Genomic DNA, 17,582 nt, shown 5'->3' on the forward strand with positions numbered 1-17,582 from the left:
GCCATGTTTTGAACAGCCACGGGTAGTCACATGGCAAGGACCTAGAGTGGTCTCTAGGAGTTGAGAGTGATACCTGGCTGATGGCTAGCAAAGAAACAGGGACCTCTATTAGAAAGAACTTCTGCCAACAACCTGAAGGAGATTGGAAGTGGATGTTTCCCTAGCTGATCCTCCCAGTGAGGGTACACCCAGCCAATACCTTGGCTTCATCCTTGTGAGACCATGAGCAGAAGACCCAACTAAAATGTGCCAGGCTCCTGACCCACAGAAACTGTGAGATAAAAAGTAGTGCTGTTGTTTTATTATACTAGATTTAGGGCAATTTGTTATGCAGCAATAGAAAACTGATACAAACAAATGAGAGTTTTTCTTGCTCTATCTGGCTTTCATTAATAATGAATCATTTAGGCACACTCTCCATCTCCTTAGCTCCCTGAAATCAATTTAACTCGCACTTGGAAGAGAGAGAATGGAAGAAGCTTAAAGCATGGATTGTTTTCTATCAGGCTATCAACTTCAAAAATGAGCCAATGAAGCAATAAAAATCTCTCTCCCCTTTGCAATGAGGCTCATTTCTGTCTGTGCTACAATTACAAAAGCATATATTCCAATGTTTAAATCTTAAAGGTGGTATTTGACCTCCCCAGTACAAATCTAAACAAACCCCTGCCAGTGCTTCATGGTCTGTAGTTCTTCTGCTGCACAGTGTCCAGTTTCCTTCACTAGGAGTGATTTTGTCCCAGTCATCCACTAATTCAAAGCACCTGGGGATATCAGGATGCCTGCAGAGTATCTCTAAAACCAAATGATGGGTCTTTTTGAGCAGTTCTGAAAAAGAAGTATCATATATGCAGAAGCATACTTTACCTAGTTGGAAAGCCCTTGACCTTTTAAGGTAGATTTAAACATTGGAATATATGCTTTTGCAATTGTAGCACAGACAGAAATGAGCCTCATTGCAAAGGGGAGAGAGATTTTTATTGCTTCATTGGCTCATTTTTGAAGTTGATAGCCTGATAGAAAACAATCAATTTCATATAATAACTATTTGAGGTAAATAATTTTTCTTTATATATGCCAATGGTTTGACTTGCTACATTTTATGTAAAACTCTTAATAAAAAGAAAAACAAGCAAATGAAAAAGCAACACGTAAATGGCAAAGAGTTTTAGGTCTGTTACTCAGTTTGATGGAAAGACACTGTTCCAGTTTGGAAGGATTATGTGCCCTAGAAAAGACATGTTTTAATCTTAATCAATCTTGTGGGAGCAACCGTTTCTTCTAATCCTTATTCAGTACAATAGGTAGGAAACTTGATTAGGTTATTTCCATGAAGGTGTGACTCACCCCAATTGTGGTATTAACTTTTAAATAGTGGGAGATATGACTCCACCTATTCTAGTTGGGTCTTGATTACTGTGCTGGTCTGAATCTGTGGTGGACCCCAGAAACGCCATGCTTTTTGATCCTCATTCGATATTGCTGGGTGGAAGCATTTTGATTGTTTCCATGAAGATATGACCCACCCAATTGTGGGTGGTAACTTTTGATTAGATGATTTCCATGGAGGTGTGTCTCCACCCACTGAAGGTGGAGTTGCTTGCTGGAATCCTTTAAAAGAGGAAACGTTTTGGAGAGTCCCTTTTTTTGGTAGAGCCATGTGAAAGCCATCAGATGCCACTATGTTCGCCACGTGCCCTTCCAGTTGAGAGAGAAACATTGAGCATCATTGGCCTTCTTGAATCAATGTATCATTCCCCGGATGCCTTAAATTGAACATGTCTATAGACATGTTTTAATTGGGACATTTTCTCAGCCTTAGAACTGTAAACTAGCAACTTATTAAATTCCCCTTCTTAAAAGCCATTCTGTTTCTGGTATATTGCATTTTGGAGCTAGCAAACTAGAACAATTACTTTACTGGAATCCTTTAAAATTCTGGAATCTTTTTCCAGATTCTTGGAGAAAGCTCGAGAATGATGAGATAATCACACAGTCCACTAGCCAGTGACCTGTGGAGATGAAGGAGAATGCCCCCATGGAATTTCATGAAGCATGAAGCTTGGAGAGGAAGCTAGCAGATGTCCCCATGTTTGCCAGGTGACTTTACAGTTGAGAGAGAAACCCAGAACTTCATCGGCCTTTCTTAAGTGAAGGTAACCTCACTTAAGAAGTGGTTGGTGCCTTAATTTGAACATTTTTATGGACTTGCTTTAATTTGGACAATTTCCCAACCTTAGAACTGTAAACTTGCAGCTTAATAATTTCCCCCTTTTAAAAACTGTTCCATTTCTGGTATATCACATTCCAGCAGCTAGCAAACTAGAACAGACACCAAGACAGTTTATTATTTAGGAGAAACCATGTAGATTCGCCAAATGCTAAGGAAAGAGAATCAGTTTTCATGAGGAAGAAGAGAGAGAGAAAACAGGAAAATTGGCAAATGTGTGGAATGTGTTGTTTTCTTTTAAGCAAGAACAGAGAGGCATCTGATCAAGTAGCAATGACTGGTCAGAGCGGCACAGAGCTCTACACCAGGTGAGTTGAGCACTAGGATTCCACACTATGGAAATATTATTATGAGGAGAAAACCAGGAGTAAACAGGTCAAAGGTATCCAAGGGTGCAGCTTTCCCTCAAGAGTTTGTTAAGGATTTTTTTGAACAAGAAAACAGATGACAAAGAGAGAATGAAAGGGACTTCCATGTAAAAGTGTTGACTTGACTCTATGGTTTAAGAGAGTTTTTGGGAACTTATGAATCACTGTTTCTCCCATTGATTGGTTGAGTAAATCTAAATTTTAAAAATATCATGCAGTTGCTAATCCACATTGTCTCACCTGTGTTATAGATCATCACTTCTTGGAAGAGAGGCCCAGCTGGAGCTAAGAAATGGGAAATATTTGTTCTCCTGCTGCCCTGTGGTGAATCAGAGATTTCTAGGTAGTCTAGTGCTTGGATTTGTTCTTCCTACCCTTAACCTTTGCCAGAGAAGGTACACAAGCCCAAGGGGAAATTAGAATACAGGCTAGATATGTTGAAAACATCAGTCTTTAATGCATTTTGTTCTGGGTGACCAATGGTGCCACTTAATTTAGAAGTTTGCTGTTTGACTTTCTTGAGCCTATACTATTGGCCACATGTTAATAGTAGCAAAGTTCTCAAAGGAAGTGGTTTTCAAAGTCTTGTTGGTTTTGAATAGAAGCTGAGATCACTAAGACAATGAAAAGATGCAAAGTCAGCTCTTTTATTTTTTGGCATGGGCAGGTACCGGGAGTCAAATCCAAGTCTCCTGTATGGCAGGTGAAAACTTTGCCACTGAGCTGCGGTGGCCTGCTGTCTCCCTTTCTTTTTGATCGTCTTTCCTCAACCTATTATGAAGCAATTCCCTCTCCCTAGATCCCAGGAACTTTATCTAAGCCAGTCACTATTCAAAACTTTTATTTCTTTTTCTGTTTAAAGTTGCCAGTTTACCTTGCTAGTTGATTTCACTTAGAAGGGTAAAAATCTGATTGTTTAGTGGGTGGGGCAAGATGCTGGCATAGTGAGGTGTGAAATTTAGTTAGTCCTCCAGGGAATATCTATGTGGGGGACAGCCGTGACCAGACACACATTATACACCAGTCTGGAATGGGTGGAATCCCACACAGAACTGTAATTTTCCCAAGCCAAAGAGGCTGGCACCTCTCCCCCAGGGCATGGCAGACCGTCTTTGAGTTTATGTCCCGAGGGAAAAAGAAGCACTCTCGACTGGAACAGGGAAGGTATCTCAACCAAAATCCAATCATAGAATTAATGAATAAATTTGGACTGCTGAACATAAGCTCCAAGCACATATAAACCTGAAATAAGCATGAAAGGAACCCAGAGGTTTTGTTCTGGCAGAGAGGAGATGGGGCTGAGGGAAAAAAGAAAAATTAGAGGCTTTTTGAGCTGGATGAGCTCAAAATATTGAAAATAGGAAACAAAGAGCCAAGTACCAACTCCGGCTCTTGACTGGCAAACCCAGGGTACTGAGGTCCTGCTCTGAAAAAGATTTAATTATTGTATAGAACTGCAGGCATTCTCAGGCTCCAGCACTGCCTCCAGAAGGCAGAATTAACATACGTCTCAGAGATAATGTAACTAGTGAGGTGAAGAAGATAATCCCCTAATGGGCATACCTTCAAGGAGTCTCTCCTGGGAATAAGGAAAGGTAGCTCAGCTGAGCTCCAAATGTGGTTTTAATCCTGGCAGAGAGGAAGTGTGGCTGAAAGACAAAAAAAGAAAGAAAGAAAGAAAATATAGAAAGAATAAATACAGAGGATTTTTTCAGAGCACCAGAAAGGAGGTGGGAGTGGGGCGCACATAGAGCCAAGTACCAACTCTAGCTCTTGACTGGTGAAACTTGGGGTCTGGGGACCGGCTGTGAAAAGGAATTTCTTTTTACTTTTCTTCTTCTTTTTTAAAGCTATTCTAAGTAGCTCATTAGAGAAAGCTTCAGGCATTTTCAGTTGTCAGGGGGACACAGGCAAGGGCTGATTTAAGTCTGAGAGAAAAAGTTATCAGGCAAGTGGGGGAGGGGAGAATTCCCTAGACAGTATATATCTCCCCCAAAAAGCGGGTGGGGTGGGGTACAGCTCAAGTGGCAGCCTTTCTTCAGAGAATCCAGGCCCCAGGGGCTGCTAACCAGAAGCAACCTAAGCCCACCTTCTATGTCAGCATTTGTTTTAACCAGGCCCCTGGCAGGGAGGGTCTGCTGTGCATTAAAGGCACTGCATCGTTTTACATTGGTGGGGAGAGCAAGCTAATAAGGGTCACCTGCTGGGAAAGAGAGGAAAAGCATAGAGTCAAGAAGCATCACAGGGTCCCTGCTGGGTCTCACTCTCTGGGAAATTAAATATTGACTCCACTCTCCTTCTGAGACTTGAGCCTGTCTGATTGGGGAAAATCTGATAAGGGTTGATCATATCTGGGGAGACTGTCATCAAAGAAAAAGTTCCATATAGGCAGGACAAGAACCAGGAAAACAAGAGCTGAGAAATTCTGATTAATTAGATAGAAGCCAGGCTAGAGGTCTAGAATAAGTTTGAACACCAAAGAACAGAGAACAAAGCCAACCAACAAGAAAATCCTAGGGGCAAGCTGGCAATGTAGGGAGTTATGGAATTTAGTTAGTCCTCTAGAGCAGCTAGTAAATAGTCAGAAACTGTCTGGAAGAACTGTTTGGGGAACATCTGTTACCAGAAACACATTGTACAATCTAGAAGGGTGGAAAGGCCAAGATCACACCACAGATTTGTAAGTAAAGGCCCCAAATCTGGAGGCTGGTGCCCATCCCTCACTGACACAGCAGCCTCATTCAGAAGCACTACCTCATGGGGAAAAGAAGTCTCTACTGGGAGCAAGGGAGGGCAGCCAAGACAAGCTCCAATTACAGTTTTAATTAACAACTCTGGAATGCTGAATACAAGCTTCAAACACAGAACTGAGAGCAAGCAGGAAAGGCATCCTGAGTTTTCACCTGGCAGACAGAAGGTAGGGGCTGATAAAAAAAAAAAAAAGGAAAATCAAAAATGAGAATTTTGAGTCAACCCATCTGAGAATATTGGGAAAAGTTTGTGCCCCAAGGCACAGAAAGCCAGGCACCAACTCTAGCTCTAAAGAGGTGAACATTGGGGGCTGGGGACTGGCTCTGAAAAGGGATTTCTTCTTATCTTTTTGACTATTCTAAGTAGCTCATTAGAGAAAGCCTCAAGCATTTTCAATTGTCAGCCCTGATCTAGGCAAGGGTGGAGTTAAGATAGTCTGAGAGATAAAGTAACAAGTCAAGGGAAGGAGATAATTCCCTAAAGGGCTTATCTTCCCCAGCAAAAGGGGAAAAGGGCCTAGCTAAAGTGCAGCCCTCAATCAGAGAATTCAGACCCTAAGGGTCTCAAAGAGTGGGTGAAGTTTTAAAACAATGCAATGTCTTCCTTACCCCTTAATCCTGACCTAATCAGAATTCTTATCTCTAAATACCAGGTTGTACATATATAAAACAGCTCCTCAAAATCCAGAAATAACAAGTACCACTCTGGACTAAATATGACTGCTATAAGAGCTTAAAATTTTAGCCCCAGTTTTCTTATAAGTATTTGCTAAATGAGATCATACAATATTTTCTCTTTTGTTTTTGGCTTATTTTACCTCACCAAATGGCCCACAGGTTCATTCACATCATTGCATGCCTCATACATTCATTCCTTTTTGTAGCAGCACCGTGTTTGATCATATGTTGACACCATCATATGCCATTGTACTTCTCAGTCAGTGCATCCTTCAGCTGCCTCCATTCATTGGGTATCAGGTATAAAGTCCAAAGTTAATAGACCATCAACACTCTTATATTTAGATAATTTCATTGTCCTTAAGAGAAAGATAGCCAATAAATACTAACTACCTCACCAAATAGAAAATCCAAACCTATCCCTAACATTTGTCCCTCTCCCCATTATGTACCCCTGGTATTACTGCAGTACTATTGATGTTGCCTGTTAAACATAGCCCAGAGAATGCAATATCATTCATTCTGTCTATACTCTGAAATTATACACTCTTTGTACAAGATTCATACCTTTGCAGTAGCTCATGCAAGAGCATTTTTATATTTTTAGTGCTAATAGGTAGGACAAATGAGTCTACACAACTCCTTTCAATCATGTTCACTTTCAATATGGGAAGATTATTTAGAGACCCACTAGTGAACTGCCTTCAGTTGTGCTTATTCTCTTATAATTGTTCAGCCTCATTAACAAACTATTCACCCATTTCAAGCATCTGTGCATCTCTAGGTCCCTTATATTCTGTGTTACAGAACACTCTGATTTTACCTTTACCATGGTCATGAAATTGAAATCATATAATGTCTGTCCTTTTGGGTCTGGCTTATTACACTCAGCATTATGTCCTCAAGGCTCATCCATGTTGTCATGTGCTTCAGGATGTCATTTCACCTTACTGCTGCATAATATTCCACCGTATATATATATATCACATTTTGTTAATCTGTTCATCTGTGGATGGACCCTTGGATCATTTCCATCTTTTGCAATTTTGAATAATGCTTCTATGAATGTTGGTGTACAAATGTCTTTTTGTGTCACTACTTTCAGCTCTTTTGGGTATATATCCAGTAGTGAAGATACCAGGTCATAAGACAACTCAATATTTATTTTTCTGAGGAACCGCCAGACTGTCTTCCATAGTGGCTGTACCATTATACATTCCCACCAGCAGTGCATAAGTGTCCTGATTTTTCCACATCCTCTCCAACATTTGTAGTTTCCTGCTTGTTTAATAGCAGCTATTCTTACGGGTGTGAGGTGGCATCTCATTGTAGTCTTGATCTGCATTTCCCTTATAGCTAATGAGAATGAGCATCTCTTCATGCGCTTTTTAGCCATGTATATTTGCTCTTCAGTAAAATGTCTATTCATATCTTTAACCCACTTTAGAATTGGGTTGTTTGTTCTTTTGTTGTTGAATTGTATGATTTCTTTTTGTATACCAGATATCAAATCTTTATCTGATTTCCAAATACTTTTTCCCATTGAGTCAGCTGCCTCTTCACCTTTTTGACAAAGTCTTTTGAAGCACAAAACTATTTGATTTTGAGTTCTCATTTATCTATTTTTTCTTTTATTGCTTGTACTTTGGGTTTAAAGTTTAGGAAGCAACTTCCTATTACTAGGTCTTGATGTTTCCCTACATTTTCTTCTATGAGTTTATGGTACTGGTTTTTATGTTTAGGTGCTTGATTCAGATTGAGTTAATTTTTGCATAAGGTGTAAGGTAAGGGTACTTTTTCAGTCTTCTGGCTATTGATATGTAGTTCTCCCATGCTCATTTGTTGAAAAGACTATTTTGTCCCAATTCAGTGAATTTGAGGAACTTGTTGAAGATTGCAAATAAATAGAAGAATACAAGTGCTGGAGAAAATGTAGAGAGAGGGATGTACTGCAAGCCTGTTATTGAATATATACTTTGAAGAACTGTGAGCAAGGACATGAATAGGCATTTACACATTGGTGTGCAAAGCAGCAATATTCACAATTTGCAATGGTTGGAGGTGGTCTAAGGTGCATCCACCAAGGAAAGGAAATGCAAACTGAGGTCTATACATACAATGGAATATTGACCAGTTGCAAGAAGGAGTAAAGTCGTGAGGTATGCAAACTAGGTAAAGAGACCTTGAGGAGATCATGTTGAGTGAAATAAGCCAAAAAGAAAAAGGCAAACATTATAATGCTTCACTAATATGGACTAAACATAATGTGCAAACTCTAAGAATTGAACCTGAAATCATAGGTTATCAGAGCAAGGTTGATTATAAAGTTTCCTAGGTTGTAAACACTTAACAGCAGTCACATCTATTCCTGAGTTGTAATGGTTATTTCTAAATTCTGAAATGCTGAATTCTTTGTGTATAACTTTGTCGGTCCCTGGAACTTTGGGTATCTGTGTGATACTTGAGACCCAGAGTTAGAGTTCTGTAGCTCAGAAAGTCAGCATTACCCTGTAGTGCACTGTCTAAAAAGCTGAAAAAAAGATCAGACTTCAATTAGATACATAAATGAAGAAGATCTGGTTAGGACTAAAGTAAATCATACTAAAGGGTAAAGGATGATATTGACTATGTTTTAAAACTTTCACTGCCTGTGTGAGAGCAAAGAAAAAGATGTTAATTTGGTGCAAAATTTATATTTTCTGAAGCACACTATCTAATTTAAGGTGTATGGCTAATTTATTCAAACAACATAATTACATGGAACCTTGAATAGGAACTGTGACCTTGTTGGTTTGTACAGGTTAGTATGATGCCCTGATATATCCTAAAGTAATTCGGGCAGGGAATAAAAAAGTATTTGCAAAGTCCCATTGAGGGACTGGGGAAAATGTGGAAATATTAAACTTCCCCACCTGGGGAATTTCATATATTCTTGCAAACATTGAGGACTACTAATTTGATAAGTCAAGCCCTTGAGCTTGAGGTTTGCCCTTATGAAAATTATTCCTACAGAGGATAAACTAAGTCTACATGTAATTATACCTAAGAGTCACCTCCAGAGAACCTCTTTTGTTGCTCAGATGTGGCCTCTCTCTTTAAGCCAACTCAGCAGGTGAAACCACTGCCTTCCTCCATATGTGGACAGGATTCCCAGGGATGAACCTGGCTCTGGCATCATGGGATTGAAAAAGACTTGACAAAACGGGAGAAGAGAAATGAAACAAAATAAAGTTTCAGTAGCTGAGAGATTTCAAACAGAGTCAAGAGGTTATTCTGGAGGCTATTCTTATGAATTATATAGATAATTGTTTTTAGTTTTTAGTGTATTAGAATAGCTAGAAGGAAATACCTGAAAATATTGAACTGTAATCCAGTAGCCCTGATTTGTGAAGACAATTGTATAACTACATAGCTTTTATAGTCTGACAGTGCGATTGTGAAAACCTTGTGGCCCATACTCCCTTTATTCAGTATTTGAACAGATGAGTACAAAATAAGGACAATAAATAAATAAATAATTGAGGGAATAAGGGGTATGGGTGTTCTTTTTTACTTTTATTCTTATTTTTATTATTATTTTTTGGAGTATTGAAAATACTTAAAAATTGATTCTGGTGATAATGCACAGCTATATGCTGATACTATGAACAATTATGCACTTTGGATGATTATATGGTATATAAATATGTGTCAGAAAAATTGCATTAAAAACCTAATTATTTAATTAAAGTACATGAGGAGATTCACATTGTGAAAGATCTGTGGGCTTGAACTTTTAAAGTATATTTAAAATTTATAAGATAATTTCATTAATCTAAACAAATCTCTGTTGGAGCAGTAAAGTAGGGTTTTCTTGAGTCTAAGGAGCTGTGTTCTCTTCTGACCACAGCTGCCACTCTTTCATGTCTTTTCTCCATGAAGAACAGGGTTCTGTAATTTAATACTCCATTCCTAACGGGCTGCCAACCATCTGTAGTGAATAGAGACTGTTTTCTCTCAGGACATATTGTTTTCATTGGGGTTTATACCACTCTATTATCTGCCTGAGTTTTACACCAAGCGTAAGATACACAATGGAGTCAAGGAACTGGAAATAAAAATGTCAGGTTCATTACTTGATAGCACTACCGAGAACAAAACTTGGACATATGGAAAAACTTTGCTGTCTCAAATTGTGCCAGAGAATTAAGTACTGACTTAACTACTCAGTCAGAGGCTGTCTGGAAAGCCACAGAACCTGCCCACAAGGAGAGTTTCTTTACCACTAATCTTCCTGCAGATGAAGAATTGAACCAACCATATCTTCTTTGAAAGCTCTCTTAGCCCAAAGAAAGGGGGAGTGGATGCAGAAGCACTGAGCTACTCATGCATGGTTCCACTTTTAAATTTATCAATCAGATCCTTTTTTCCAGAATTGGATGTATGATTTGTAAGTACCAATGCAAAATGAAAATGTATAGTTGAAAAGTTAAGAATTTCAAGATGGCGACAATAGAGCATTAAACCAAATGAAGGTCCTACTAAACAGAGGACCCTGTGTGACTACACAAGTCACATGCCCATTAAACTAAACTTGCTCATTTCTTCTTCTTTGGAGAAGACTAAGTAGTGGAATGGAGGGAATACAAGAATGAATTACATGAATTAATGTCCATCTACCTGCTAAGACCGTAAGCATCTTACGTGCTAAGTGTACGGAGGTTTCCCCAAAGAACAACATTTCTTCTATTCTCATAATCCTTTAATCTTAACCAACAAATCAGTGTTCCACTAGGGTGGTGGCCATCCCAATCAGGAGAGGAAGGCAGCAATAATATAGAAAATTCCTGCTCTTACAGTCATGGATCCATTCCTTTGTACCAGCCACTATTACTTTGTTGATCCTTTGGGTAGGCAGTGAAGAATTTACTTAAAAAGACTCTGAAAGTAATTAGACAAGAAAAAGAAATAAAGGAAATCATTGGAAAAGAAGAAGAAAAACTTTTACTGTTTGCAGATAACTTGATACTATATTTCAAAAATCCCGAAAAATCTACAGCGAAGCTACTAGAGTTAACAAATGACTACAGCAAAGTAGCAGGGAACAAGATCAACACCCAAAAATCAGTAGTGTTTCTGTATACTAGTGATGAGCAATCTGAGGAGGAGATCAAGAAAAAATCCCATTTACAATAGCAACCATAAGAATAAAATATTTAGGAATAAATTTGACTAAGGATACAAAAGACCTATACACAGAAAACTATAAGAAATTGCTAAAAGAAATCAAAGAAGATCTAAATAAGTGGAAGGGCATACCGTGTAAATGAATTGGAAGACTAAATGTAGTTAAGATGTAAATTCTACCCAAATTGATATATAGATTTAATGCAATACCAATTAAAATCCCAATAACTTACTTTGCAGAGATAGAGAAATCAATAACAAATTATTTAGAAAGGCAGTTACCCCAAATAGCTAGAAATATCTTGAGAAAGAAAAATGAAGTAGGAAGTTTCACACTATCTGTCTTTAAAGCATATTACAAAGCCACAGTGGTCAAAACAGCGTATTACTGGCATTAAGATAGATATACTGACCAATTTAATCAAATTGAATGTTCAGAAATAGATCCTTTCATCTATGGACAATGTATCTCTGATTTGGCAGTCAAGCCAATGCACCTGGGACAGAGCACCCTCTTCAATAAATGGTGTTTGGAGAACTGGATATCCATATGCAAAAGAATGAAAGAGGATCCATGTCTTACACCCTAGACAAAAATTAACTCAAAATGGATCAAAGGCCTAAACATTAGAGCAAAGATTGTAAAACCTTTAGAAGAAAATGTAGGGAAATCTTGTAGTAGGAGGCAATTTCTTAGACCTTCCACCCAAACCATGAGCATTGAAAAAAAAGAAATAGATAAATGGGATCTCCTCAAAATTAACACTTCTGTGTACCAAAGAACTTTGGCAGGAAAGTAAGAAAAAGTAGCCTATATGATTGGAAACAATATTTAAAAACCCCATATCAGATAAGGATTTAGTATCCAGAATATATAAGGACATTCTTCACCTCAATAACAAAAAGACAAACAACCCAATTAAAAATAGACAAACAACACAAACCAACACTTCGCAGAAGAGGAAATACAAACGGCTAAATGACACGTGAAAAGATGCTCAACTTCAGTGACTATGAGGAAATGCAAATCAAAACTGCAATGAAATACCATCTCACACCCAGTAGAATGGCCATTATAAGAAACAAAACAATAACAACAACAAAAGGAAAAACAGAAAACAAGTGCTGGAGAGGATATGGAGAAAGGTACACTTATCCACTGCTGGTAGGAATGTAAAATGGACAGCAGTTTGGCAGTTCCTCAGGAACTAAATATAGAATTGCCATATGATTCCAGCAACCCAGTTACTAGGTATATATTCAGAGGAACTGAAGGCAAGGACACAAGAGAGTATTTGCACACTGATGTTTATAGCAGCATTATTTATGATTGCCAAGAAATGGAAACAGCCCAAATGTCCATCAACAGATGAGTGGTTAAAAGGCTGTGGTATATACATATGATGGAATATTAGGCATCTGTAAGACAGAATAGTCATGAAGTATGTAAAAGCAGGGATGAAACTTGAGGATATTAGGCTGAGTGAAACTAGTCAGAAACAAAAGGACAAATACTGTATGGTTTCAGTAATATGAATTAAAATTAATGAGTAAACTTTGAGAGTTGAAGTTAAGAACACAGGCTCTCAGGAGATAGAAATCAGGTAGAGACTGGACACTTAGTGCTGAAGGCATATGGACTGTGCAACAAGACTGATTGTAAAAATTCAGAAATGGATAGCACAATTCTATGTGATGGTACCACAGTAATATAAGTACACTGAATGAAGCTGGATTGAATATAATTGAAGGAGAAGGGCTGGGGACACATATGCAACCAGAAGGAATGATAGACGATAAAGAGTGAGACATTATAACTTAGGAATGCTTACAGTGGACAATGATGGTGATTAAATGTACAAATATAAAAACGTCTTTGCATGAGGGAGAATAAATGCATGTCAACATTGAAGGTGTTGAAAATGGATGATATACAGGAAAAAGTACAATCAATGAAATCTAGGGTCTATAGTCAATAGAAACATTTTCATATGCTTCCACTGAATGTAACAAAGGCATTATGCCAAAACTAAATGTCAACAGGCAGGGGGCATGGAGGAAGGGTATGGATTCTTTGCGAAAGAAAGGAAATGTCTTCATATAGATTATGGTGACGAAGGCATGTCTATTTACTCAGGTTAGATTGTATCATGTGTGAATAAAACTGTTTAAGAATGAATATAGAGAAAAAAATGCTAGAGGAAATGTGGAGAAAAAGATGTACTTATTCATTGTTGGTAGGGAAGCTGAGAGGTGCACATCTTCTGGAGGGTAGTGTGGTGGTGCCAAAAGAAGCTAGGGTGGGGTTGCCATATGATCTTGCAATCCCCTTGCTGGGAATACATCTGGGGAAACTGAGTGTGGGGACATGAATGGACATTTGCACACTGGTATTTATGGCATCACTGTTGACAATTGCAATGGATGGAGGTGGCAAGGTGCAACTGTAGTAGATACATACATTGGACTACTGAGCAGCTGCAAGAAGGAGTGAAGTTGTGAGGCATGTAACCAGGTGTATGAACCTGAAGGACAGTGTGTTGAATGAAATGTCAGAAACAAAAAGACAAATAGTATCATGCCTCACTCATGTGAACTAAGTATAATATACAAACTTGGTGAATTGAAGTAGAAAGCATGGGTTATCAGGTTGGGGCCTATTGTAAAGATTGTAAGATCTGACAGCAGTCACATACATTCAGGAGCTGTCACTGTTATTTCTAAATTCTGAGATACTGAGCTGTTTGTATATAACCTGATCATTCCCAGAAACTTTGGGTATTTATGTGACACCTGAGACTCAGAGTTAGAGTCTGAAGCTATGAAAGTCAGCAGTACCCTATACAGAAACTATTTAAAAAGCTGAAAAAGAGATCAGACTTCAACTAGAGGTATGAATGAAGATTACCTGGATAGGACTAAGGTAAATCAGAATACAAGGTGAAGGATGATATGGTCCATATTTTAAAACTTCAACTTCTGTGTGAAACCAAAGGGAGACGTGTTTATTTCGTATAAAATTTATATTTTAGGTAGTGCATTTCCTCACTTAACTTGTATGGTCAGTTCAGCTGAACACCATTGTTACATGGAATCTCAAACAAGGCGTAAAAATCTTGTTGGTTTGTCCACATTAGTGTGAGGCCTTCCCAGATACTCCCAAAGTAATTTGGGCGGTTAATAAAAAAATATTTCTAAAGTCTCCTGGGGGACTGGGGAGAAAGGAGGAAATGTTCAGATTCCCCATTTGGGGAATTCCTGATATTCTTTCAAGCAGTAGGAACAACCAAATCAATAGGCTGGGCTCTTGATCTTGGGTTCATCCCTATGAAGTTTATATCTGCAAAAGGTTGGCTAAGCTTACTTATAATTACACCTAAGAGTCACCCCCAGAGAACCTCTTTTGCTCAGATGTGGCTTCTCTCTCTAAGCCAACTCGGCAGGTGAACTCACTGCCCTCCCTCCCTACATGGGACATGACTCCCAGTGGTGTAAAGCTCCCTGACAACGTGGGGCAGAAATCCTGGACTGAGCCAGGAACTGCCATCATGGGATTTAGAAACCCTTCCTGACCAAAAGAGGGAAAAGAGAAATGAGTCAAAATAATGTTTCGGCGGCTGAGAAATTTCAAACAGAGTCAAGATGTTATCCTGGAGGTTATTCTTATGCATTATATAGATATCTCTTTTTAGCTGTGGTGTACTGGAGTGGTTGAAGGAAAGTACCTGAAACTGTTGAGCTGTGTTCCAGTAGCCTTGATTCTTGAAGACAATTGTATAATGGTATAGCTTCTACGATGTGACTGTGTGGTTTTGAAAACCTTGTGTGTGATGCTCCTTTTATCCAGGGTATGGAGAGGTGAGTTAAAAAAATATGGATAAAAAAATAAATAAATAATAAGGGAGAAAAGGGATAAAATGAATTGCATAGATTGAAATACTAGTGTTCAATGAGAGGGCTGGGTAAAAGGTATGGGAGGTATGAGTATTTTTCTTTTTATTTCTTTTTCTGGAGTGATGCAAGTGTTCTAAAAAGATCCTGATGATGAATATACAACTACGTGATAACATTGTGAGCCACTGAGTGTGTACCATGCATGCACTCTGTGTGTGATGATTTCTAAATAAAACTATTTTTAGAAAAGATTCTGAAATGGGTCAGAATCATATAGTCATCACATTAACTTCGAGGCTACCTGGTATCCAAGGCTGAAGTTTTATGTCTCTCTTTTGATGTATCCCAAATTCTGTCCAGTCATATTGTTCTGCAGAACTATTTGTGCACTGAAATTAAATTACATCTTAATAATATTCCAATAATAGAATGACAACAACAAAATAAACCAATTAGAATATAAGCCACTCCTATTATCAAGTTTCCAGGGGGAAATTAAAGTTCAAATCGTAGACTCCCAAATAAATTAATGTTCATAATTCTTAAGTTAAAGTAAAAAAGAATTAAAGTCTGAAACCATATTTTCTGGTTCTTGTTATTAAGTATCCAAAGAAATCACAACCCAAGTGTATCCTCCTAAAGCCTTATTTTTTTCGGTATTACCTAGAATGGCTATCAAAGAGAAATAAACAGGTTTTACGAATTTTGTAATTTTGAAGAAATGTTCATTTCATATCTTTGGAAAGAAAGCATGGCCTTAAAACAATATATTAGTCTCTTCATTCTAGATGTAATTTTATATAAAATACATACTAAAGTGACCATGGAGAAAAATTGAACAGCACTGAATATGGGGGCATATCACTAACAAATTTTTTTTATATTTGTGATTGTTATTTGGGCCACATGGCAAAAGAGAGTAAGTAGTTCCACTGGTGACCACCATCAGGTAATATAAATCTGCCACAGGAGCCTGGAGGATGGATGATCTTCCATTTAATTGGGAGTAAGCTGGGTGGCCTTGGAGAGGCCATGAGTAGGTCTGGAACAGATCTCTTTTTATGCAGTCAACAGGGAGCCAGTGGTGACACAGGACCTCTGTGTTCCTTCCCTCTGTCACAGGGCAGCAAGGAAAACTGATGGAGGAACAGTCCTGTGCAGGGAAGAGTAGCCACACCAAGGGCTGCTTGGGAGACATGATACAGAACAACCTTGTCCTCCAGCACCAGTGCTGGCTGTGGGAGAACATGGCAGCCTCTCCAAGGATTGTTCCGTTCCAGTGGTGACCAAAGGCGGCAGAAACACAAGCCTCCGATATTGGGTGGAGAATCTTCCTTCTTCAAGATGTCGAGTCTGAGTTCTAGCATCAGTTTTAAGGCAGCAACCAATAAAATGGACCCAGTAGCCAAAATAAGAGCACACGCTTGTCTGAAATTTATCACTGAGAGGTCTCTAGGGGGAGGAGTGCTATTCTTCTGATAAAATCAAAGCTCAATTAATTAATTATTAACTAATATGTTTGTTAGTTGCATTTGTGGAGCCTTAAAATGAAGACTTCTTTTTCCATCAGTTCCTGCATATTCACTTCAGTGTTGCCTTCTCTCTGAGAATGTATTATCAGTTGTGTTTCATGCATTTCTGTCCATTCCCCTCCGCTGTGTTCTTGCTCTGGGAAAGAGAATGGAGATTGCTTTTCTGGCTCTCATTGCACCTCTCCTACCTTTGGGGGGAAGGGGAGTCTGAAAGAGCCTGGGTCATAAAGGGGGAATATGGCTGCAATGATCTCTCCTGCCTGAGGCTCTGTCCTACAGGCAGGAGAAATGTGCTACACTGGGAGAGTGAGAGACTTTAGGAGGTATTCAGAAGCCTCTGCCCTTGACCCTTTTCTGCCTTATCCAGAGAAGTCTAGGAGTGGCTGCTGGTGATGGTCGTGGAGGGATAAACAAGCGGTAGCTACATCCTCTGAGTCTTCAGAAGCTAAGATCTGTTTTATGAAAGATAAAATGTAGCTGATGATATTTTCATTACCTTCAAAAGGGTTTCTTTTTTTCTAAGAAAAAAGAAATCAATGTAAGGGAAATTCTATTCCCCATGAAATAAAGTTTTGTGCTCCTATATGTTCAAATCAGTCTATAATTTCAACAGTTTTGTCAATCTGTTCTTACTGCTTATACAGCACTAAGGATGACTGTGTATATTCTAAACCACATGTGGTTTAAACAGATAAAATGTGTGACCCTGGAGCAAATAAAGTCACGGAGCGAATTTTCACTTATAGAATTTTCTTTAAAACATTTTAAGATTCAAAAGCTTTCCGTCGTTAGACTTCTTTCTTCATGTTTTCTTGCTTTTGTTTACCGAAAAAAAAAAAGCCCAAAACATGTAAATGTAGGATAACAACTAGATGATACCCAAAAGAAAACTGGCTAAAAATGGATTATGATATTGTAATATCAAAGCAAATTCACAAACTATATCTAAGTTAAAAAATTCCTT

At 38.5% G+C, this 17,582-nt stretch overlaps 1 long non-coding RNA gene across 1 annotated transcript in view; it reads left to right on the plus strand.

Annotated features, from left to right (window-relative positions):
* The first annotated feature begins 1,977 nt into the window (after window positions 1-1,977).
* Window positions 1,978-17,582, plus strand: part of LOC143665346 (uncharacterized) — a 35,803-nt gene continuing 20,198 nt past the window's right edge. Inside the window, exons 1-2 of the long non-coding RNA XR_013166895.1 lie at window positions 1,978-2,100; window positions 2,473-2,538. This is a non-coding gene — a long non-coding RNA (uncharacterized LOC143665346). The remainder of the gene's footprint in view (window positions 2,101-2,472; window positions 2,539-17,582) is intronic.

This window comes from Tamandua tetradactyla, chromosome 21 (assembly GCF_023851605.1).
Source record: "Tamandua tetradactyla isolate mTamTet1 chromosome 21, mTamTet1.pri, whole genome shotgun sequence".
In the NCBI taxonomy this organism is placed as follows: domain Eukaryota; kingdom Metazoa; phylum Chordata; class Mammalia; order Pilosa; family Myrmecophagidae; genus Tamandua; species Tamandua tetradactyla.